At 43.3% G+C, this 23,955-nt stretch overlaps 1 long non-coding RNA gene across 1 annotated transcript in view; it reads left to right on the top strand.

The window, feature by feature from the left end:
* The window catches only part of LOC133213836 (uncharacterized), a 75,731-nt gene extending 57,286 nt beyond the window's left edge, over positions 1-18,445 (top strand). The window contains exon 3 of the long non-coding RNA XR_009725911.1: positions 18,050-18,445. This is a non-coding gene — a long non-coding RNA (uncharacterized LOC133213836). The remainder of the gene's footprint in view (positions 1-18,049) is intronic.
* Positions 18,446-23,955: the final 5,510 nt, after the last annotated feature.

Raw genomic sequence — 23,955 nt, 5'->3', positions numbered from 1 at the left:
GCTGTAAATATCCCAGTGGGGGAGTGGGAGGTGAGAGGGAATGCCTTCTTCGTAGGTTGGCCCACCAAGGAGGAAGAAAACGTGTAATTCCTAAAAATTTCCATTACATACCTACCGAAATATAGAGGTGATGACCATGCTGGGAACTCAAGCTAGAGTAGTTTCATGATCAATGTGCCTATTGTATTACAAGTCATTACCATGAAGTACAGTGAAACAATAACCTTAGCCCAGGCCTATAAATGCTAAAACATCAAATATTGGCTGTAAGTAAGGTACGACATGCTGAAACTTTGAGACCAAGCGCAACAACTCTGAAAGCAAATCAGTCAACATTGTGACAAGTGACTATTAATCCAAAACAATCAATCTTGTCACAAATACCATTAGACACACTCTGATCAGATCTGTTCTTATCTCATCCCTTCGAGCCCCACTTTGGGCACTACAAAGAACTGTTATGGTTTAAGCCCAGCTGGAACCACACAGATGCTCGCTTACTTCCCTTCCCCCCCCCCCCCTTCTTCTTTCCCCTACTCCAAGAGGGATGGGGAGGAGAATCAAAAGAATGTAACTCCCATGAGTTAAGAACAGTCCAGTAGCTAAGGTATAATAGAAAATTACTACTACTACCACCAATAATAATAAGGAAAATAACATGGGGAGAGAATACAATTGTTTGCCACCCGCTGACCAATACCCAGCCTGACCCAAGCAGTGATCTAACCCTTCCGGGTAACTGCCTCCAGTTTATATAGTGGGCATGATGTGCTGTGGTATGAAATACCCCTTTGGCTGGTTTGTATCAGGTGTCCTGTCTCTGCTTCCTCCTGGCTTTCCCTCCTCCCTGGCAGAGCATGAGACTCACAAAGTCCTTGATCGGGGTAAACATTAGTTAGCAACAACTAAAAATCTTGGTGTTATCAGAGTTGTTCTCAGGCTAAAGTCAAAACCACAGCACTGCACCAGCTACTAAGAAGGAGAAAAATGACTGCTACTGCTGAACCCAGGACACTTAGTAAGATAAGTTTTATTTCTATCTTATGTTCTGGACTTTCTTTCTTCTTTTAATCCTGTGTGGGGCTGGGGATTAAATACACAGGACTAAAGATATTTTAAGGCATCAGAACTTTAGTATTTTAATTCATCCTGAAATTTCTGTACGGAAAAGAAAAACAGAATAGCATTTCTATTGTGAATTTGTTCTGATGAGCTTTACCACTTGATGAAACAGTTCTTGCAGCCATTAAAAGACTGCTTCACATGCAAACATTTTAACTTTGCATGGTTCAGACAATATTTCACAAGTAGGATGTGAAAGCAATGAAGGTCTTTCTTGGTTATTACCTCTTCCTTTGTGTTTTCAGTGGTGGTTTGCTGTGTTTTTATCACCGATATGATACTTACATGGTGTGCGTCTAATTTACTGTCCAATTAGTAATGCTTGATCATATATTGGAACATTCAGTTGGAGTCCAAATGCCAGATTCTGCACCTAGGATGGAGTAATGCCAGGCACAAGTATAAATTTGGAGATGAGTGGCTGGAGAGCAGTCCCGCAGAAAGCCATCTGGGGATTCTGAATGAGAGAAGGCTCAGTAGGAGTCAGCAGTGTGCCCTGGCAAGCAAAGAGGGCAGTCCACATCCTGGGATGCATCAAACACACTATAACCAGCTCATGAGAAGAGGTGATTATCCTTCTGTATTCAGCTGGTTGTGGGGTCTCACCTTCAATACTGTGTGCAGTTCTGGGTTCCAAAATTTAAGAAGGATGTTCAAGTCCTTGGATGTGTGTCGGAGACTCCATGTCATCACGATGCGGAGGGAACACAGCACAACCAATATGATTGATAAAAGTGATCTGTTTTTCTGCTTAAGCCTAGGGTATATATAGAGCTAGATTGCTACACACACACATTCTTGGGAAACTCCTGTGGTTACATCCCTTTTTCTAACATCCTTGTTCCTCCCTTCAGGATACTCGTTAACTACAAGGTCAGCTTATCTTTTTGCACAGCTGGTGTTTTACCGAGCTGGATTTCTTACTGCCTTTTACAAAACTGGTCCCTGGCCAAGTTCAGCCACGGGAACGTAACCCTTGCCTGCGAACCACGCTTCCACATGTCCCAATGCTTGAAAGCTCCCCCACCCATTGCTCTCAGTGTAGTTTTTAACAGCCCATTGTACCTTTTGATTTTCCCAGAGGCTGGTGCATGGTAGGGGATGTGATATACCCACTCAATACCATGCTCCTTGGCCCAAGTGTCTATAAGTTTATTCTGGAAATGAATCCCACTGTCTGACTCAATTCTCTCTGGGGTGCTGTGTCGCCACAAAATCTCAAGGCCCAGGATAGTGTTCTGGGCACTGCCATGCGGCACAGCATATGTTTCCAGTCATCCAGTGGTTGCTTCCACCATGATAAGCGCATGGTGCTTGCCTTGGTGGGTTGGTGGCAGTGTGATATAGTCAATCTGCCAGGCCTCCCCATATTTATACTTCAGCATTGTCCTCCTGTCCTGGGTTTAGCAGCAGCAGTCATTTTTTCTCCTTCTTGGTACCTGGTGCAGTGCTGTGTTTTGAGTTTCAGGCTGGGAACAAAGTTGATAAAAATGATGTTTTGGTTTGGCCAAGGACTTTGTGAGCCTCATGCTCTGCCAGGGAGGAGGGGAAGCCGGGAGGAAGCAGAGACAGGACACCTGACCCAAACTGACCAAAGAGGTATTCCATACCACAGCACGTCATGCCCAGGGGGTAACGGGGAGTGGCCCGGAAGAAGGGCAGGTGGACGGCAGGGTTGGAGGAGGTATCGGTTGGTGCTTGGTCGGGCTGGGGAGAGCGTTATCGGTTGCCTGGTGATGGGGTGTTGTATTCTCTTCCCTTGTTATTTCCTTTATCATTATTATTATTGGTGGTAGCAGCAGTGATTTGTGTTATACCTTAGTTACTAAACTGTTCTTATCTCAACCCATGGGAGTTGCATTCTTTCTGATATTCCTCTCCGTCCCTCCAGGAATAGGGGAGGGCAAGAAGGGGGGGCCAGTGAGTGGACAAGCTGTCTGGCTGAGTTAAACCACGACACCTCCATACCAAAGAAGCTTTAACCGTTTGGCTTGTTTAATTGCAGCACGTTTCACACTTATGAATAACCTGGGCAATAGCATCCATTGTTAAGTCTACCCCTCGATCACTGGCCCATCTATATAATGCATCTCTGCCCTGATGGCCTGAAGTGTCATGGGCCCACTGGGCCAAAAATAATTCACCTGTTGCCAATCTAAGTCCATCTGAGCCACTTCAATCTTAGAAGCTTTATCCACTTCTTGGTTGTTCTGGTTTTCCTCAGTGTCCCGACTCTTGGGTACACGAGCATCTACATGGTGTACCTTCACCACCAGGTTCTGCACCCAGGCTGTAATATATTGCCACAGCGCAGCAGCCCAGATAGGTTTACCTCTGCGTTGCCAGTTGCTCTGCTTCCATTGCTGCAACCACCCCCATAGGGCATTTGCCACCATCCATGAGTCAGTATAGAGATAAAGTACTGGCCACTTTTCTCGATCAGCAATGTCCAGGGCCAGCTGAATGGCTTTCATCTCTGTAAACTGACTCGATTCACCCTCTCCTTCAGCAGTTTCTGCAACTTGTCGTCGCAGACTCCATACAGCTACCTTCCATCTCCGATGCTTTCCCGCAATACGGCAGGTCCCATCAGTAAAAAATGCAGACTGCTTTTCACTTTCTGAGAGTTTTTTTTTGTGGTGAGGCCTCTTCAGCACGCATCACCTCCTCCTCTAGTGACATTCCAAAATCTTTGCTCTCTGGCCAGTCCATGATGACTTCTAGAACGCCTGGACGACTGCGATTTCCTATTCGAGCTCATTGTGTAATTAGTGCAGCCCATTTACTCCATGTAGCATCAGTTGCATGATGTGTCAAGGAGACCATGTCAACATGGAAGTATGAAGTTGCAGCTCAGCTGACCTTCTTCCTGACTTCTCCAAAGATTGAAAATTCAATCATTTCGTGATTGCTTTGCCGAAGTTGGCTTCCAGCCATCACATCACCCACCAGTCCTTCTGCTAGTGAACATCTAATCTAGCCGGGCATCTCCCTCCCCTAGTTGGCTCACTCACCAGCTGGGTCAGGAAGATATCTTCCACATGGTCTAAGAACCTGTGGATTGTTTCCTCTCTGCTGTAGTGTACTTCCAGCAGATATCTGGTAGGTTGAAGTCCCCAAGAACAAGTGCTAGGGATCATGAAACTATGATCATAGTAAGAGAACATTCAGACAGCATTCCCCCTTCTGCTCCCATGTTCTCTGACAAGAGGTTGCAAAAACCTCACTTATATACTGTTTCAAAGAAAAGAAAGAGGTGATTATTCTAATATTAACAAATCCAGGGGTACATTCTTGTGAAGTAAAAGTCTCCAGACAATCATTTCTATGCTAATAAGGTCAAGTACGCATGCTTGGGAGGAATGGACTCCTTAAAGTAGCTTTTTAACTGCCAAATTAACACTATGGAGAGATTTGCTCATAGTGAAGCCTCTAAGGGGCAGCACATCCAGTCTTGTCTTAGCTCAGTAGCAGGGGTTGGAAACAATCAGACTGGTAACTTTTAGATGAAAGCAAGTTTCCTTCTGTTAGGATAAACTTCTTAGCCAGACCTCTCAAATCTTAAATATTAATAACTTTCCACCACATGAAGATGATGCCCGGGTAAAATGGTAGTAGCATACTAGAGCTGTCCCAAATTGCTTTTCCTCCTATTCCTCCCAAAAAGCATCTAAACTAAAGCAGTGTTTTTAAATACTAGCCAAGATAATTAAAGATAGTAAATTATCAAGCAAATGCTGTTTTTTTACACCTCAGGAAATTAATTTTACACTTGGAGACTATACTCTAAACAGTGTTTGTACCCTTGAAATTGCATCAATAAATCACATATATTCCTATCTGTGTAACAGAAGCATGTGAAAGTCTCCTTCTCAGATAGGTGCTTACACTAGAGTCCGGATATAGCACAGATGCAGTATAGACTAGAATACAGTATTTTTTCAGTAGGAAGGGACCTACAACAATCATCTAGTCCAACTGCCTGACCCACTTCAGGGCTGATCAAGTCAAAGCATGTTATTAAGGGTATTGTCCAAAGGCCTCTTAAACACCATCAGGCTTGGGGCATCGGCCACTTCAGTAGGAAGCCTGTTTCTGTGTTTGACCAACCTCTTGGTAAATAAACATGCCCTAATGTCCAGCCTAAACCTCCCCTGGTGCAGCTTTAAACTATTCTCACATGTTATATCAATGGGTACCTGGGAGAAGAGATCAGCACTTCCCTCTCCAGTTCCCCTCCTCAGAAAGCTGTAGAGAGCAATAAAGTCAACCCCTCAGCCTCCTTCTCTCCAAACATGACAAGCTCAAAGTCCTTAGCTGCTCCTCATAGGATATCCTTTCCAGCCCTTTCACCAGTTTTGTTGCTCTCCCCTGGACACATCTGTGGAAGCGTGGTTAGCAGGCAAGGGTTACGTTCCCATGGCTGAACTTGGCCAGGGACCAGTTTTGTAAAAGTCAGTAAGAAACCCAGCTTGGTAAAACATCAGCTGTGCAAAAGGATAAGCTGACCTTGTAGTTAAAGAGTATCCTGAAGGGAGGAACAAGGATGTTAGAAGAAGGGATGTAACCACAGGAGTTTCCCAAGAATGTGTGTGTGTAGCAATCTAGCTCTCTATATACCCTAGGCTTAAGCAGAATAAACGGGTCACTTTATCAATCATATTGGTTGTGCTGTGTTCCCTCCGCATCGCGACGACATAGAGTCTCTGACAAATTGGCGCCCGAACAAGGGACTTATACCAAGGCGAGACAAAGACACCCAGGTACCCGTAGAGGCTGGGGTCGACGCGAGCAGAGCGGGGAAGCACCGGAAAAGCAGCATCCAGAGGGTCAAAGGCACCGATCTTGCTGGACAAGAGTACCGAGTCACCTCGAGGACCTGGAGGAGAGGAGCCGGTTCACTGGTCGAAGAGCCTCTTCCTTCGCCGCCCGCTAATTTGGCTGCCTGTGGGGTAAGCTGCATTGGCGCCAAAGCTGTGTAACTCATGAAGACTATAAGAAGCTAGCTGTGTAATTCATGAAGAATATAAAAAGTGCTGCAAGAATATGAAGAGCCCTGTAAAACTGTGTAAAGCTGTGTAACTTGCGAAGAATAGCAAGCTGTGAAAGAATATAAGAAGCTCTGTAATTTGTGAGGAATATAAAAATGGATATGGAAAGACAGGCAGCCTATGATTTATTTAAATGCTTCTTAGAGAAGCGAGGTATAGGGAAAGAAATAGACTTAGGGAAAGAGTTTACCGCCCTTCTCGATTATGCACCGCAGAAGCCTCCTCGGCATAAGGGGAAAGATAAAGTGAAACAGTGCTTGCGTCTGAAAGTACAAGTAGAAAGTGCAAACGTGGTCACCTTCGACCCAGAGGAAGAAGACCCCTAATCGGAATTGGAACCAGACCCAGAGTCTCCGGCAAAACCGGACTTGTACCCTCCCCTTCCTGATCCCGACTCAGACTCAGACGGTTCAGACAGTTCGGCTCACCAGCAGATGCGAACCAGCCTCAGTGATGGTCAATTCTGACAGCTGCTGAAGAAATTAAAGTATTGGAGACAAAGGAAACCTCCGAACCCTCTGCCCCACCCTCCTAAAATCCAGTAGTAAAGAAAGGGGAGTGGGAGGCGGGTGTTGGGCACGGGGCATGGGATTACGGTAATAACCCTGCTGAATGTTGTGGTGGGATGATCAAAGATGCAGTTGTTATGGGGGAACTTTTGGCTATGGGTCCCTTGGCATTCCCTTTGTTTAGCACTCCACAGGGGGGAAAGGAGTGGGAGGCATTGGATTTAAAGGCAGTAAAGGAGGCGCGTCAACCGGTAACATCCTACGGGTTAAAATCATCGTATACTCGGGCAATTATCGCACATATTTTTTCTGCATATATCTTAGCACCATATGATATCTGTATGATAGCTCAATTGTTGCTTACTCCCCACCTTCAGATATGATTTAAAGTGAGCACAGCAGAGGAAAAGGCTGGATACATGGCTACTGCCTTTGCTGCTGCTGTTAAACCCCTTTTACAATAAGGTTAGAGTGATTGCGGGGGGACTAAAGGTATGAGATGTTATAATTGTGGACGGACGGGACATTTTAAAAAGAAACAGTGTACTGTAAAGAAAATTAGTTCAGCAGCCCGCCGCCCCCCTGCCCCCCCAATAGTGTTACTGGTTTTGCAGATAAATGTATTAGATGTGACAAATTACTGCCCCAGGACACCCCCCTTGTCAATGATTGAATGAATTGAAATTTGATCTTAGGACATCCGTTTTATGGATGTTTTCAGTCCTTCTTAAAGTGAAGGGAGCAACCTTTTTTACGTTAAAGTAAAAGTTCTGCATCAAGACCTGCAGTGGAAAGGTCTGTGATGGACTGTGGACTTATATACAACTCATTTAATACATTCTCTCTGTGATACTCATGTACTAGAAGCTGGTAAAAATAAGTATGTCCAGGTTTCTATCGACCTTTGGAGACCTTTATAAATACTGCTGGCTACTTCTTCCAACATAGGCTGGCCACCTGTGTCGGAATGAGTGTGCATTTTGGTCAGTATAAAAGCCCAAGCCTCATGCGATGTGGGGGAGGCAGAGCCTCTGCGGGGACGCCTGCTAAGGTTGAGCCTGCCACCTCGCACTGCGATGATGCTTTTTGGAGTTCGTTTTCCTGTTAGTCTCCACAGGGTCCTTGTGCCACTTTCTGTATGTGGGATTGTGTAGTGAAAGTAATGATTGTTGGGATTTTGTGCTTCAAATATTGTAGTTGTGTGGACTGTGCTTGTGGGATCCCATGTGTGTGTGTGTGTGTTAAGGGCAGACAGTGTTCTGTGTATTTTTTGTTGTTGGGTTCATGTAAAAGTTTCTAATAAATAGTAGTTTAACATTTCAGACAAGAAAGGGTTAATGCAAAAGTGAAGTTGCCGGCAGATATTTATCGTTGCTGCTGAAGCAGGCAGGCAGCTGTAGCTGCTGCCGAGCAGGCAGGCATTTGTACCTGTGCAAAGCAGGGTGAGCAACTTCAAAAAAAAAAAAAAAAAAAAAAAAGTTATTTGATAAAAGTTCAGTTCCCATGCTCAAAGGAAGCTGCTCTCCGATTCGGCTCCCGGTGCTCCACTGGTGGAAGGACCAGGATGGACACCAGAGCCGAGGAGAGAAAAAAACAAAATAAAACAAAACCAAGCTTAATATGTTTAGAGTAACCTGGGGATGAATCCAGGACTTGGAGGAACAGATAGATCGGTTGAAACAAGAACTGCTAACTGAAAAAGCGAGAGGGGTAGTGCAACCACAAGCCTTACGAGCCGTCACCTAAGCAGCATCAGGGTGGCAGATACAGAACCTATCTACTTCTCAAGAACTGATAACCTGCAGGAGGGGGTGTATTTGTGTCCTCCTGCCTACAGGTCCATGGGGACTGCCTGCAAAGTCTGTCAAGCCTTGCCATGAGCTGGACAGACGAACGGAGGAACCTGATGCCTCAGCTACAGGAGCTGAATGTGAATACCCCAAGTAGAATGAGATAGAGGAAGAGAAAAACCAATGATTGCTAAACATCATTTGGGAGCAACTGAAAAGTAACAGCTTGAATATGTGTGTTTGTAAAGTAGCTATTGTTAGAGGCTTTGATTTTGTGTATGAAACCACCTGTATTTACTAGCCAGTTGCTGATAAGAAACTACACCTTGTATTATATGGATTTGTCACTTGTAAAAGAGATGTCAGAGTATGCAAATTTGTAGTAGCTGCTAGAAAATGCTAAAGCAAAAGATAGAAATATTCTAATACAATGGTAGTGTTATAAAGCAGGTAATGGAACAAATTAAGAGGGTGAGAGAATTCCACTGGTAAGAAATTTCTTTGGCTAGTCCCTTGCTGGCATCAGCATCTTCAACATGCTGCTGCACCCTGTAATAGTTACTCTGCTAATGTAAATCTGTGTGTGTGCCTTGCCATAATAACAACTTGTTATTGGATGAAGCAGGTGAAACTGCATTGACAACAAGGTTCAAGGACTGAGGCTGACCAAATACCTGCTGCCACAATCAAGGGCAAGACTGGGTTGGCCTCTGTGTTTGCCACCAAGGAGAACCTTTAGCTCCGCTGTTGGCTGCAACCCAGCAGGCGTGGAGTGGTAGGGACACATGCCATGCCAGACCTTGATGTGAAGGATGGCCTCCCCTGTTACCAGAGAGCCATACATGTTGCATGAATCTCTCAGACCATAGTAGCTCTATACACAAGGAGCTGCAACAACTCAAGGACAACTTGCACAAATTAAAAGAAGGTGACTCTTGCAAGCTCTCCTCTTGGTTAAAGTCACTGGGACTAGGATCCTGGTTAAGCAGTATTTTAAGCCATTTTTTGCCTGTATGTATCTTGCTTTTGCTTATCTTGATTTGTTTGCCTTGTATTATTCAATGTATTCAGCAAAGCCTTATGAAAATTGTAACAAATACGCTTGAAAAAGAAAAAGGGGGAATTGTGGAAGTGTGGTTAGCAGGCAAGGGTTACGTTCCCGTGGCTGAACTTGGCCAGGGACCAGTTTTGTAAAAGGCAGTAAGAAACCCAGCTCGGTAAAAAACACCAGCCGTGCAAAAGGATAGGCTGACCTTGTAGTTAACGAGTATCCTGAAGGGAGGAACAAGGATGTTAGAAAAAGGGATGTAACCACAGGAGTTTCCCAAGAATGTGTGTGTGTAGCAATCTAGCTCTATATATACCCCAGGCTTAAGCAGAATAAATGGATCACTTCTATCAATCATACTGTTTGTGCTGTGTTCCCTCCGCATCGCGACGACATGGAGTCTCCGACAGGGACACACACTTACCGAAGGCCACCTGGTTGGTCAACACCAGAGGATCTGCCAACAGGGCTGGCCCAACCCAGTCAGAACTTTTACATATTGTAGAGGGGGACAGAGTTCCTGTGGTGTATATGAAGAATTTTCTGGGGAAGACAGTCTGGGTTATTCCTGCTTCAAGTAAAGGCAAACCCACTCGTGGGATTGCTTTTGCTCAGGAACCTGGATATACTTGTTGGATAATGCAGGAAGATGGGGAAGTGTTGACGCGGGAGTCACGGACAACGCAGAGACGATCAGTGTGATCAGCGACTGTCAATTTATTGCAAAGCTTTAACTCCTTATATACCATTTCTTACAGGCACTTACAGTGATTTGGCATATTATGATTGCATACATGTCTTGAAGACCCTTAGTGACTAGCACATAATTGGTTAAGCGCAGGTGTGAGAACTTGACCTCGAAAGGTTGCTAACAGACCACAGTTCTCATAACTCAGTGAATTCCAGCTTCTTCTTATCTTGCTTGCTTAAGCTTCCTCAGGCCTCTCAAGGCCTTGCTGTATCTTTCAGGATTATTCACAGTTTATGTACCAATTACCCATTCTCCCATGAGAACACTGTCTCCACAGTGAAGTCCAATTTATACCTCAAGGAGATTTAATTTTTGGGGAAAACAGCCAATGAGCTTAATTGTATGCTGTTGCCTGCTGTTTAATACTTTTATAGCCTATCATCTAGATGTCTTCAGGTCACCAGCGACTAGCCCGGACTTCCCTCCAACCATCATCCCAACAGAGAATGAACTTTGATAGAACCAGATGAGTTCTGCAGTAAAGGAACGATCAGCATCAGCAGGCAACGATCCAACACTGCACACATCCTTTCCTGCCTTGAAAGATTGTTTGAAGAGATGGACCCTGACTTCATGGACTGAATGGACTCAGCAGCATTATAGGGATTGGTCCATGCACTAAGAAATGATATCTTTCTCTCGATCTGTGTGTGTATATGGATATATATATATATATGTGAGAGCAATGGTGTGTTGAATATGTGGGATCTGAGCATGACGTGAATGGCATGGAATAAGGAGTGGATACTGTCCTGGGTTTAGCAGTAGCAGTCAGTGTTTCTCCTTCTTAGTAGCTGGTGCAGCGTTGTGTTTTGACTTTAAGCCTGGGAACGGTGCTGGTAACACCAGTGTTTTCAGTTGTTGCTTAGCCATGTTTACCCTGACCAAGGACTTTGTGAGTCTCATGCTCTGCCAGGAGAAGGAGGGGAAGCCGGGAGGAAGCAGAGACAGGACACCTGACCCAAGCTAGCCAAAGAGGTATTCCATACTACAGCACGCCATGCCTGAGGGGTAACTGGGCGTTACCCAGATGTACACGGGGTCTTCTGTGTCAGACTCGTTTTTTGGCGGGTGGTATCGTATTCTCTTCCGTTGTTATTTTCTCTTATCATTGTCGTTGGTGGTAGTGGTGGTGATTTGTGTCGTGCATTTGTTGCTGGACTGTTCTTGTCTCAACCCATGGGGAGTTGCATTCTTTAGATTCTCCTCCCCATCCCTTTGGGAGCAAGGAAACAGGGTGGGGGAAGGAAAGAAAGAGGGAGGAAAAGGGGGGAAGTGAGTGAATGATCTGTCTGCTGTGTTTAAACCACAACAAGTTGTTGGAGCAAGTCCAGAGGAGGACCACAAGGATGATCAGGGGTCTGGAGCATCTCCCGTATGAAGACAGGCTGAGAAAGTTTGGGCTGTTCAGCCTTTAGAAGAGAAGACTACGTGGAGACCTCAGAGAAGCCTTCACATATCTGACGGGTGCCTACAAGGATGCTGGAGAGGGACTCTTCATCAGGAACTGTAGTGAATAGTTCACAGGGGAAGTTTAGGTTAGATATAAGGAAGAAGCTATTTACTGTGAAGATTGGTGAGGCACTGGAACAGGTTGCCCAAATAAGTGATAAATGCTCCATCCCTTGCTCCATCCAGTTTGGACTGAGCCTTGAGCAACATGGTCTATTGTGAGCTATCCATACCCATGGCATGGGGGGTTGGAACTAATGATCATGAGGTGCATTCCAAACAACCATTTTATGCATGTTGAAAGAGCTGGTGGAGAAGCTTGCCAAGCCACTCTCTGTCATCTATTAGCAGTTCTGGTCTAGTGGACAGGTCCCAGAGGATTGGCGGTTTGGCAATGTGATGCTTCTCTACAGAAACAGCAGGAAGGAGGATCCTGGTAACTACAGGCCTGTCAGCCTGACCTCAGTGCCAGGGAAGGTCATGGAGCAATTGAGCCTAAATGAGATCATAAAGGATGTGTGGGAAAACCGTTCGATCAGGCCCAGACAGCGTAGGTTCATGAAGGGCTGGTCCTGACTGGCCAAACCTGATGTCCTTGTATTACAAGGTGACCCATCTGGTTGATGAGGGAGAGGTTGTGGATGTTGTCTATTTGGACTTTAGTAAGGTGTTTGACACTGTCCCCCACAGCATTCTTCTGGAGAAACTGGCTTCTCGTGGCCTGGGTAGGTGTATTCTTTGCTAATTAAAAACTGGCTGGATGACTGAGCCCAAAGAGTTGTGGTAAATGGTTTCACATTCTCCTTGGCAACTGGTCACTAGTGTCCTTCAGGTCTTGGTATTAGGGCCAGTGTTGTTTATTATCATTACGTTGGGCTGTGGCCAGTGGCATAAGGTTCAGTAAGGCAAAGGGCTGGCTCCTACATTTGGGCCACAACAACCCCATGAAATACTCTAGGTTTGGGGAAGAGTGACTAGAAAGCTGCTTGGCAGAAAAGGACCTAGGGGTGCTGATTGATGACTGCTGAACATGAGCCAGCTTGTGCGGATGCAGCCAAGGGGTGCCTTCAAGGGGACAACTCCAGAAGGAAACCTCCACGAGGATACCTACCTCCAGTTACTACTATGGACTCTTGGGGGGCACTCTTCTCCAATGCCGACTATGAACCCTGAATAACTCCCACCACTGATGATGATGATGGGGGACCATCAGGACACCGCTGCGTCCATGGTGGTGTCTCCTTCTCTCTCTCTGCACTCCAAATCCTTGCTTCATTTCCACCTTTTTTCCAGTCTGTCCTATCACTAACCCCTTTATTACATTAATTTCCTTTTTTTATAATAATTGTCATTTTGTAATTGACTTACTAATCGATTATGGTACTTGACCTTGTTTGATTCTTAATTTCCCTCTTGGGATCATGAACGAAACAGGGTCTGACACTGGGATTTTCTGCAGTTGGACCCTGACAGAACAGCTGAGGGAACTGAGTTTGCTTAGTCTGAAGAAGAGAAGGCTCTGGGGACATTATTGCTCCCTACAACTATCTGATAGGAGGATGGAGCAAGGGGGTGGCTGATCTCTCCCAAGTAACAAGTGATAGGAAAAGAGGTAATGGCCTCAAGCTGCACCAGGGGAGGTTAAGATTGGATATTAGGGACAATTTCTTCACCAAAAGGGTGATTATACTTTGGAACAGGCTTCCCAGGGAAGTGGTTGAATCACTGTCCCTGGAAGCGTTGGCGAGGCCTTTAGTTACCTGGTTTAGTGGTGGACTTGGCAGTCCTGGGGCTATGGTTGGACTTGATCTTAAAGGTCTTTTCCAACCTAGTTGATTGTATAGTTCATTTTCTTGTGACTTAATAGGGCATGAGCCAGGGAGTTTTTGTTTTGAATGTTTAACATGCTTTGTTACATGTGCTTGAACTGTGTGAGCACTTTGTTTATGATGCTTTCTCACTGGACTTGTCTTGTTGTCAAAATCTTCACTAATGATTTCAAGGCTCATTGGTATATTGTTTTAGTAGTAATGAAAATACTTTCCAGAGCGAGAAATAAAGTAGTACAGGTGACATATTAATCACCAACCTCTCCACACCTTTAAAGTTTCAATACAATTCCAGTCATCTGGATGCTATAGAACTTGGACCATGCAAGTAGTTTGCACTGTTCTTGCGTTGTTTGTTTTCTGGGGTTGGTTTATTGTGTTTTTTTTTGGGGGGGGGGGGGAGTGTTTGGTTTTTGTGTGTTGTTTGGTGGGTTTTTTTGCATTTACATTGTAAAAACTACATTGCTGAGGTAGTTTGCCTGAAAAACAGATAGATTCAGACAGGCAGATTCATTGAGTAATTTTGTTTTGGGCCTTACTCTGTAAGGATAAAACTACAGGATGTTAAACATAAGGATTTCATGTTGTTCCATCTCCCTATTTATAGCTGCTATGGGAGAGAAATATTCACAGTTCAGTGAACTTATTTTACAGTTTCAGAGGATGTGAAGTGCAGCACAATTTAAGCAGAGTTGTATTTTGAAGGAGTTTGCACTTCCTCAAGACATTAATGTATTCAGACAGTACGGAATACATGTGTATTATGGCCAAATAGGCTTGTAGTCAGTATTAGTATGATTTTATTAAAATCCTAGAATGGTTGGGGTTGGACGGGACGTTTAAAGATCATCTGTTTCCACACCCCCCCACACCCCCCGTACTGTTGCCAGGGACATGTTTGCCTACATTAGGTTACTCAGAGCCCCATCCAACCTCACCTTGAACAGTTCCAGTGACAGGGAATCCACAACTTCTCTAGGCAACCTGTTCCAGTGTCTCACCACTCTCATCATAAAGAATTCCCTTCTTCTATCCAGTCTAAATCTACCCTTTTTCTTTTTAAAACCATTACCCCTCTTTGGTTCTGTTACTACAGGCCCTGGTAAAAGGTCTTTTTCCATCTTTCATATAAGCCCACTTTATATATTGAAAGACCACAGTAAGGTCTCCCTGGAGCCTTCTCCAGGCTGCACAATCCCAACTCCCTCAGCCTTTCTTTATAGGAAGAGGCGTTCCAATCTTTTGATCTTTTTTGTGGCTCTCCTCCTCTGGACCCACTCCAACAGGTCCATGTCTTTCTTGTCCTGATATCTTTGTGTACCTTGTTATCTCTTGTAAGTAGGCTGTATTGTTCATATAAATGCCATAACTTTGTATTAAACTGGGCACTACCTTAAGCTACCAAAACAATAAACTGAGCGGTATTCATTTGGCTTTTGTTTAGAACTAGGTACATAAACAAGCAAGTACTTGAAATCATTCAGGAACTGTAAAGCTCTTTTTCACTTGACAGCAAAAAAGGGTAGTCTCCTCTCAAACTCTTAGTTCAGTATTGTAAAAATTTCTTAGTTTGGTGCATGTCATTTCATGCATGGAGATTGTATTTGGATAGCTGAGAAGTTTTGGACATAAGTGAGTGTCCTGGGTTCAGCAGTAGCAGTCATTTTTCTCCTTCTTAGTAGCTAGTGCAGTGCTGCGGTTTTGACTTTAGTCTGAGAGCAGCACTGATAACACCAATGATTTTAGTTCTTGCTAAATAAAGTTTACTCTGATAAACTCAGTCTCATGCTCTGCCAGGGAGGAGGGGAAGCCAGGAGGAAGCAGAGACAGGACACCTGACCCAAACTAGCCAAAGGGGTATTCCATACCACAGCACGTCATGCCCAGTATATAAACTGGGGGGAGTGACATAGACGGCCCAGTTCGCTGCTCAGGTTGGGATAGGTATCATTCAGCAGGTGGTGAGCAATTGTATTTTCTCCCCCTGTCATTTCCCTTATTATTGCTGGTAGCAGTAGTGGTTTTGTTTTGTACCTTAGTTACTGGACTGTTCTTACCTCAACTTGTGGGAGTTATATTTTTTTTATTCTCCTCCCCATCCCTCTGGGAGCGGGAGAGTGAGCAAGTGGATGTGTGGTTCTGAGTTACCAGATGGGCTTAAACTGCGACAGTTCTTTGTGGCATCCAAAGTGGGGCACAAAGGGTTGAGATAATGACAGATCTGAGCAGAGTATGTCTAATGCTATTTGTGATAAGCACTCATTGTTTTGGATTAATGGTCACTTGTCACAATATTGATTTATTTGCTCTCAGAGTTGTTATGCTTGATCTCAGAGTCTCAGCATCTCATACCTCTCTAGCAGCCAGTATTTGCTGGTTTAGTGTTTATTGGCTGGAGGGCCTGGACTAAGGTTATTGTTTAACTGTACTTCATGATAATGACTTGTAATGCAGTAGACTCATTGATCATGAAACTGGTCTGGCTTGAGTTCCCAGTGTGGTCATCGCCTCTATACTTTAGGAGGTATATAATGGAACTTTTTAGCTGGCTGTAGAGCTTGAGTCTTATAAATAATAAGAGGTGTCTAAAGTGAGCAGTTACTGAACATGGCAAACATTCTGAATAGCATTCGTAGCTTCCCCTTTGTGATATTTGCAGCTTCACTAATCTTCCTTCTGTGTACCTGTAGAGTTCCTTTGGTTTTGTAAGGCTAAATGTGTTGCAATGTATAAGATACAAAGTCTCTGAGCAGAGGACAGAGAACAAGTTTTGTGCTGAACCACCCTGCCGAACATGTGGGTATTTTTTCTATAGTCTTTTAAGTACTTGAGTTGATTTAGTTAAATCTTACTTTGTCTTATCAACCAGGAATGGAAATAATGAAATCTGTGTGTTCAAGTTTTTTTACTTTGTGATAACAGATTTGGTGTTTTTTTTGGTTTTGTTTTTTTTTGGTTGTTTGTTTTTTGTTGTTTTTTTTAATGTTTCTAAACTTTTTTTCCTTATATAACTAAGGGGTGGTTACTGATATAGTGAGAATGCTTGTTTAGTGGTTGGAGTCAAGTCCCAAGGTCTTTTGGATTTCTATTCAAACTTTTATGATATCTTTTATTTTAATTTCTAGCTGATAGTTTTTATAAACATGTTCAAAGGGAAGTTCTATTTACTTGGTCTTTTAATAGTCAAAAACTGCAAATAGAATCTTTACTGTAGCTATTATCAGAGGGACTCATTTTTGAAAACTTAAAATTACAGCTGTTGTTAAATCTGTAAATGCATCTTTTCATTGATTCAGTACAAGCATGAGTGTTGGAAGCAATATATATGTAGTCTTATTTTAATTCTGCCATTTCTGTTACTTGATATGTATTCTGTTTATTCATCTAAAAATCCTAAAATTAAAATATTTATGAAAACTTTTAAGGCTAATTGCACTTTCAGTCTGTAATTCTTGTGTGACACTGTTATTATGAAAATTAATTTTCAAAATACATATGCCAAAGCTATGCTTGAAACATGCATGTAACGTTAAATAATTTGTTTGGATCTGTAGAGAAACCTCAAGTATTTCTCTGTAGGTGTGAATTTAAACATTCACAGATAAAATTTGAACATGTTTGTACAGATACATGACTGGCTTTTTTAGTGATAACATACATGTGTCCAACACTCTGTCTGAGTTCACTTAGATTTTCCATATGTAGAAGGTTTAATGTTTAATACCAACTTGAATTTTTTGGAAGTTGACATTACATGGGACTTTGATTTAGCAGAATGATACAGGAATTTACTTAAATCACAATACAAGTTATATTTAGCAGAGTATAGCAGTTCCAATATACGTTTGAATCACAATACAAATGTGATTTCATTATTGGTCTCCATTGTAATGCTGGGCACCTGAAGTCATTGGAAAGGAATATGTGGGTTGAAACCAGCTCAAGTTTGTTGCTGTTTTCAAAGTTCTTTCTATTTCTTGTACAGTTTTTATACTATATACACTATACTGAGTCTTTATACTCAGTTTTGGCTCTGTAATGAGTTTTTATTCTCAGTTTGGCTGAACCACATATACACCCACCCATTTTGGCCTTGCTAGCTCAGGAATATATGTATTTGCTGCTGCTGCTTATTAGTATTACCAACTTGAGGGCATTTGCACAGCCATTTGTTTCCCTCAACTATTGTAGCCATTTATCTAGAACAAAGACTACCTCCTTTGTCTCCTCTGTCTCCTTTGTGTTGAGATAATTTTAGCTTTTTGAAACAGTTTGTCATCAGTCATTCCCTAATTCTTCACTTAGCTTTGTGAGTATATAGTCCTTGCTTGTCTCTTCTGAGCCTCCTTCCATTGTAGGAGCTAATTGATCAATCAAAACATGAAGTGTTTATTTTTTTTTTTACTTGAAAAATAGAACTTTACTTTAAGATAACTTTTTTTGACATTGTGTATAAACACACTTCATTGTTCAATAATTCCATCCTTTATATTGCAGGTCATGCAGGAGTCTCTGCGAACATGATGAAGAAAAGAACCTCCCACAAGTAAGTTGACAATATCTTTCCTGAAGTATAGTTCTCAATAACTGGAGGTACTGTTCTGGAAATATATATGTATTGTTCCACTCATTTTGCTCTTGAAAATCATGTGGAATAGTATTCAGTGTATGTGTGTAGAGTCATACATTAATTCTTTTAGGAGGACAGTGGGAAAGAATGCACCATTGGTAGAGTTCTAAGCATAATTTTGAATGTTACTCTGAGAGAAATTATCCTGTCGATACAATTATGTAATTTATAATTCAGAGACAAGAGGTTGCAAGCTGGAAATTTGGGGGCACATGTACTCTAGGATTCATTAGAGCTTTAGGTTTTGAAGAGGATTTTCACTTTTTTTTTCATAATAAACATACTGAAGTACTTGTATAAGGCAGCTGCTATTTGAAGGATACTTGCTTATCCTATACATTCATAGCATGTATTCTCTCTACTACATTTTGAAATAGTATCAGCTAAATGCTGCTATGAGTAAATGTGAGAACATAGAGGTAATAGCCTAGACATGATTGACCTTAGCTAGATGTTGCATTTGGCTACATCTCTGGTAGGTGAACTCTAAAATAAGCTGTGGGAAAGTGAAATTTATTAAAATGCTACTAGTTATATTTTGAGTATGAAGTCCTATAGTGGTGATATACAATATGCATAGATACAAAGCAATTTGTCTGGCAAAAATATGTTCTGTGATTAACATTTGAATTAGTATTAACTGTTTCCCTGATACAACACCTGATGTAAAACTACTCTAATTCCTTCCACGAACTCTTCACTATTCAGTCTTGTCTATCTCTTTACAAGGCAAAGATAAGCATTTATTTGTCTAGAGACAGGTAGAGTTAAAATGTAATTTCTCTTGTTCTTTTTCAACCGCTCAGAGAAAGGAGTATATGATGGCAAGACTATCAGAGGTGGGTTGCCTTTTGTACTTGAGGGTGGCTAGATTTATCTTAATTCTTGTGTTGATATACACTTATTTAAATACCTAAATAGGTTGTATATTTTACCGTAAAGGCTTTTATGGGGCATGTTAAGTCATGGTCCTAAGTCACATGATTTTGAGGCATTTAACTTAAGCCCCAACTGAGTTTTATATAAATTTAGCCTAGTTTAATTGTTTAAAAATTGTTTGCCATAGGTTTTCTTTTGTGCCAAACCAAGATGAATGCTCCATCCCTGTCATTGTTCAAGGCCAGGTTGGACGAGGCCTTGGGTGATATGGTTTAGAGTGAGGTGTCCCTGCCCATGGCAGGGGGGTTGGAACTTGATGATCTTAAGGTCCTTTCCAACCTTAACTCTTCTATGATTCTATGATTCTAAGATGACTTTGTGTGCTGTCACTGGCTTCTCTGAAAATTAACAGTAAGTAGAGCTGTAGGCATGTTTATAGTAAACAAGTGGGATATGAATCACTAATTAAAAATGTATGCTGATATTACTATGAGCTGTTACAGCATACCATGAATAAGTAAGGCATCCTTAGTCATTGATTTAGTTATGATGACTTTTGCATTCCTCACTTAAAGAAAAAGAAGAGCAAGTCTACTGGCACTTAAGGGCCACAGGGGAGATACTAAACTATGTTCAGAAATTCATAAAAGAGGGAAGAGCCAACAGGATGGAACAGGGTGTTGTGGTTTAAACAGAGCTGGTAACTAAATACCACACAGCCACTTGCTCACCCCCCCACACACACACTTCCCCCCTTTGTGGGCAGGATGGGGAGGAAAATTGTAAGAATGTGAAACCTGCAGGTTGAGATAAGAACAGTTTAATAACTAAAATAAAGTAAAATATAGTGATAAAAAGAATACCAACAATAACAATACCAATAATAATAATAGGAAACAACAAGAAAATAAATGAAAGCACAGGAAACACAAGTGATATACAATACAGCTGGTCACCACTCGCTGACCATTACTCAGCCTGTCCTGGAGCAGTAATCGATCCCTTCTGGATAACTCCCCCCAGCAAGTGCTACTGAGCAACAACTAAAACATTGGGGTGTCATCAGCACTGTTCTCAGATTAAGCGCAGCACTGTCATCAGCATTGTTCTCAGACTAAACACAGCACTGTACCAGCTACTAGGAAGAAAAATAACTGTTACAGCTGAAACCAGGACAGTATCCAGCCCTTATTCCATACCATTTGCGTCATGCTCAGGTCCCACACTTCCTAAATATACCATCACTTTTCCTGTCTCCTTGTGTATATATATATATATATAAAAACACACATGCACATACAAACACAGATATCATTCCTTAGTCCATGGACCAGCCCTATAAAATTTGTTGACTTCATTCAGTCCATGACGTCAGACTTCATCTGTCCGTCAGAGAAGGAGAGATGGTGTAGGGTGTTGTACTGTTGCCTGCTGATGTCAGTTCTGACATCATCAGTGCTGAGCTGATTGGTTTCATCAAAGTTCATTCTTTGTTAGGGTGATGATCAAAAGGGAGTTGTGTTCCATTGCCTCTGATCTGAGGACAGTACTGGGAAACTTCCGCTGCTGCTGGCTTTCCATAAATTTATTCTCTGCTGATGATCATGACAGCATATGTTTTTTCAAAGTCTGGAGTGGCAGAGATGGGAATATAGCTGCCTTAGAAGTGTTAGATAGCAGTCAACAGCATATCATTGATTTAATTGGCTATATTCACACAAAATTAAACCCACTTGAGGTACACGGTGGAGTTTCCTATCTTCCTGCATTGACCACCAAGTATATCCATGTCCTTGAGCAAAAGGAATCCCATGAGTGGGTTTGCCTTTACCTGAAACAGAAATAACCCAGACTGTCTTCCCCAGCAAATTCTTCATATGCACCACAGGAACTTTGTCCCCCTCTACAATATGTAAAAGTTCTGACTGGGTTGGGCCAGCCATGTTGGCAGATCCTCTGGTGTTGACCAGCCAGGTAGCTTTTGCTAAATGTGTGTCCCAATGTTTGAAAGTCCCACCACCCATTGCTCTCAGTGTAGTTTTTAACAACCCATTGTACAGTTTGATTTTCCCAGAGGCTGTGTCATGATAGAGGATGTGATACACTCACTCAATGCTATGCTCTTCGGCCCAAGTGTCTGTGAGGTTATTCTGGAAATTATTCCCATTGTCTGTCTCACTTCTTTCTGTGGTGTCATGGCGCCATAAGATTTATTTCTTAAAGGACCAGGATAGTGTTCCAGGTGGTGTCATGGGGCACAGTGTATGTTTCCAGCTATCTGGTGGTTGCTTCCACCATGGCACTTCCCTTGGTGGGACTGCGGGAGTGTGATATCTGCCAAGCCTCCCCATATTTGTACTTCAGCTGTCATCCTCTATACTAGAGAGGCTTTAAACACTCGGATTGCTTAATAGCAACAAGTTTCACATTCATGAAGCTGGGCGATAGTGTCTATTGTTAAGTCCGCCCCTCGATCATGAGCCCATCTATATGTTGCATCCCTGCCTTGATGGCCAGATGTATCATGGGCCTGTTACCATAGAAGTCGGTTGGAGAAACTCTATAAGACTCAATTTGGAGTTTTAGAAAGCAGGCGTTCTTTATTGAAGCGCTCGGTGCACACACGAATTGCTTCGCAAAGGTGAGCATCCTCGATACTTGCCAACAGCAGCTATATAATTAGAATACTTCTGCATATTCATAGCTTTTCCAGGAACTAATTATAATATTTGCATGCTACTTACGCATGCACTGTCGTGGTTGTCCTGGGTTCAGCAGTAGCAGTCATTTTTCTCCTTCTTGGTAGCTGGTGCAGTGCTGTATTTTGACTGTCGGGCTGGGAACAGAGCTGAAAAAATAATGATGTTTTGGTTTGGCCAAGGACTTTGTGGGCCTCATGCTCTGCCAGGGAGGAGGGAAGCTGGGAGGAAGCAGAGACAGGACACCTGACCCAAACTGACCAAAGAGGTATTCCATACCAAAGCACGTCATGCCCAGGAGGTAACTGGGAGTTACCCGGCAGGGCTAGAGTGGACTGCAGGGTTGGAGGAGGTATCGGTCAGTGCTTGGTCGGGCTGGGGGGAGCAAGTTATCGGTTGCCTGGTGATGGGGTGTTGTATTCTTTTCCCTTCATATTTCCTTTATCATTACTATTATTGGTGGTAGCAGTAGGGATTTGTGTTATACCTTAGTTACTAAACTGTTCTTATCTCAACCCGTGGGAGTTGCATTCTTTTTGATTCTCCTCTCCGTCCCTCCAAGAGTAGGGGGAGGGCAAGAAGGGGGGGGAGTGAGTTAACAAGCTGTCTGGCGGGGTTAAACCACGACAGTGGTTTAAGCCCAGCTGGTAACTCAGGACCATACAGCTGCTCACTCACTCCCACCCCCCAACCCCACCCCCTTCCTCCCCCTGCTCTCAGAGGGATGGGGAGGAGAACTGAAAGAATATAACTCCCATGGGTTGAGATAAGAACAGTCCAGTAACAAAGTCACTACTGCTACCAACAGTAAAAATAATGATAAGGGAAATAACAAGGGAAGAGAATAAAACCGCTCACTACCTGAAGACCAATACCCAGCCCAACCCGAGCAGTGATCTAGCTCTTCCAGGTAACTGCCTGCACTTTATATACTGGGCATGATGTGCTGTGGTATGGAATACCCCTTTCGGTTAGTTTCGGCCAGGTGTCCTGTATCTGTTTCCTTCTGACTACCCCTCCTCCCTGGCAGAGCATGAGACTCAGAAAGTCCTTGGTTAGAGTAAACATTACTGAGCAACAACTAAAAACATTGGTGTTATCAGTACTGTTCCCAGGCTTAAAGTCAAAAACACAGCAATGCACCTGCTACTAAGGAGAAAAATGACTGCTACTGCTGAACCAAGGATAGTATCCACCCCTTATTCCATACCATTCATGTCATGCTCAGATCCTACATTTTTCAGTATACCATCAATCTTGTCTTTTATATATATATATGTGTTTATTGTCCTGGGTTTAGCAGCAGCAGTCATTTTTTCTCCTTCTTGGTAGCTGGTGCAGTGCTGTGTTTTGACTTTCGGGCTGGGAACAAAGCTGATAAAAATGATGTTTTGGTTTGGCCAAGGACTTTGTGAGTCTCATGCTCTGCCAGGGAGGAGGGGAGGCCGGGAGGAAGCAGAGACAGGACACCTGACCCAAGCTGACCAAAGAGGTATTCCATACCACAGCACGTCATGCCCAGGGGGGAACTGGGAGGTACCCGGAAGGAGAGGGGGTCGGCCGGGTCGGACTGGTGGTTCGGCGCGTGGTATTGTACTCCTTTCCTTTGCTATTTTCTCTTATCATTGTTGTCGTTGGTGGTAGCGGTGGTGATTCGTATTGTACATTAGTTGCTAGACTGTTCTTATCTCAGCCCGTGGGAGTTGCATTCCTTCGATTCTCCTCCCCACCCCTCTGGGAGCGGGAAAAGGGGGCGGCAACCCCTGGGGAAGGGGGGGGGGGCGGACTAACGTGGGCCTCGATTGCTTCCAGCCTGGCACCACTCACTGGGAGTAAGTGAACAAGCTGTTTGGTTGGGTTAAACCACGACAGTTTATATACATTCTTTGATGGGATAATGGTCAGAGGGGAGTCAGGGCCTGTCACTGGTGACCCTAAGACATCTAGAGCTGGCAGGCCTATAAAAGTGCTACATAGCAGGCAACAGCGTTCGTTGGCTGTTTTCCCCTATAAAATCAAATTCTCTTGAGGTACACATCTGACTTCCCCCTTTTCCCGCATTACCCACCAAGTATATATGGGTCCCTGAGCAAAAGCAATCCCACAAGTAGGTTTGCCTTTACCTGAAGCAGGAATAACCCAGACTGTTTTCCCCAGCAAATTCTTTATCTGCACCACAGGAACTTTATCCCGGC

Source organism: Neopsephotus bourkii, unplaced genomic scaffold (genome assembly GCF_033783945.1).
Source record: "Neopsephotus bourkii isolate Nb327-2 ecotype Australia unplaced genomic scaffold, CSIRO-AGI_Nbou_v1 NB_106, whole genome shotgun sequence".
Lineage (NCBI taxonomy): Eukaryota > Metazoa > Chordata > Aves > Psittaciformes > Psittacidae > Neopsephotus > Neopsephotus bourkii.
Note: the sequence above shows the minus strand (reverse complement) of the source record. Positions and strands in the feature narration are given on the sequence as shown.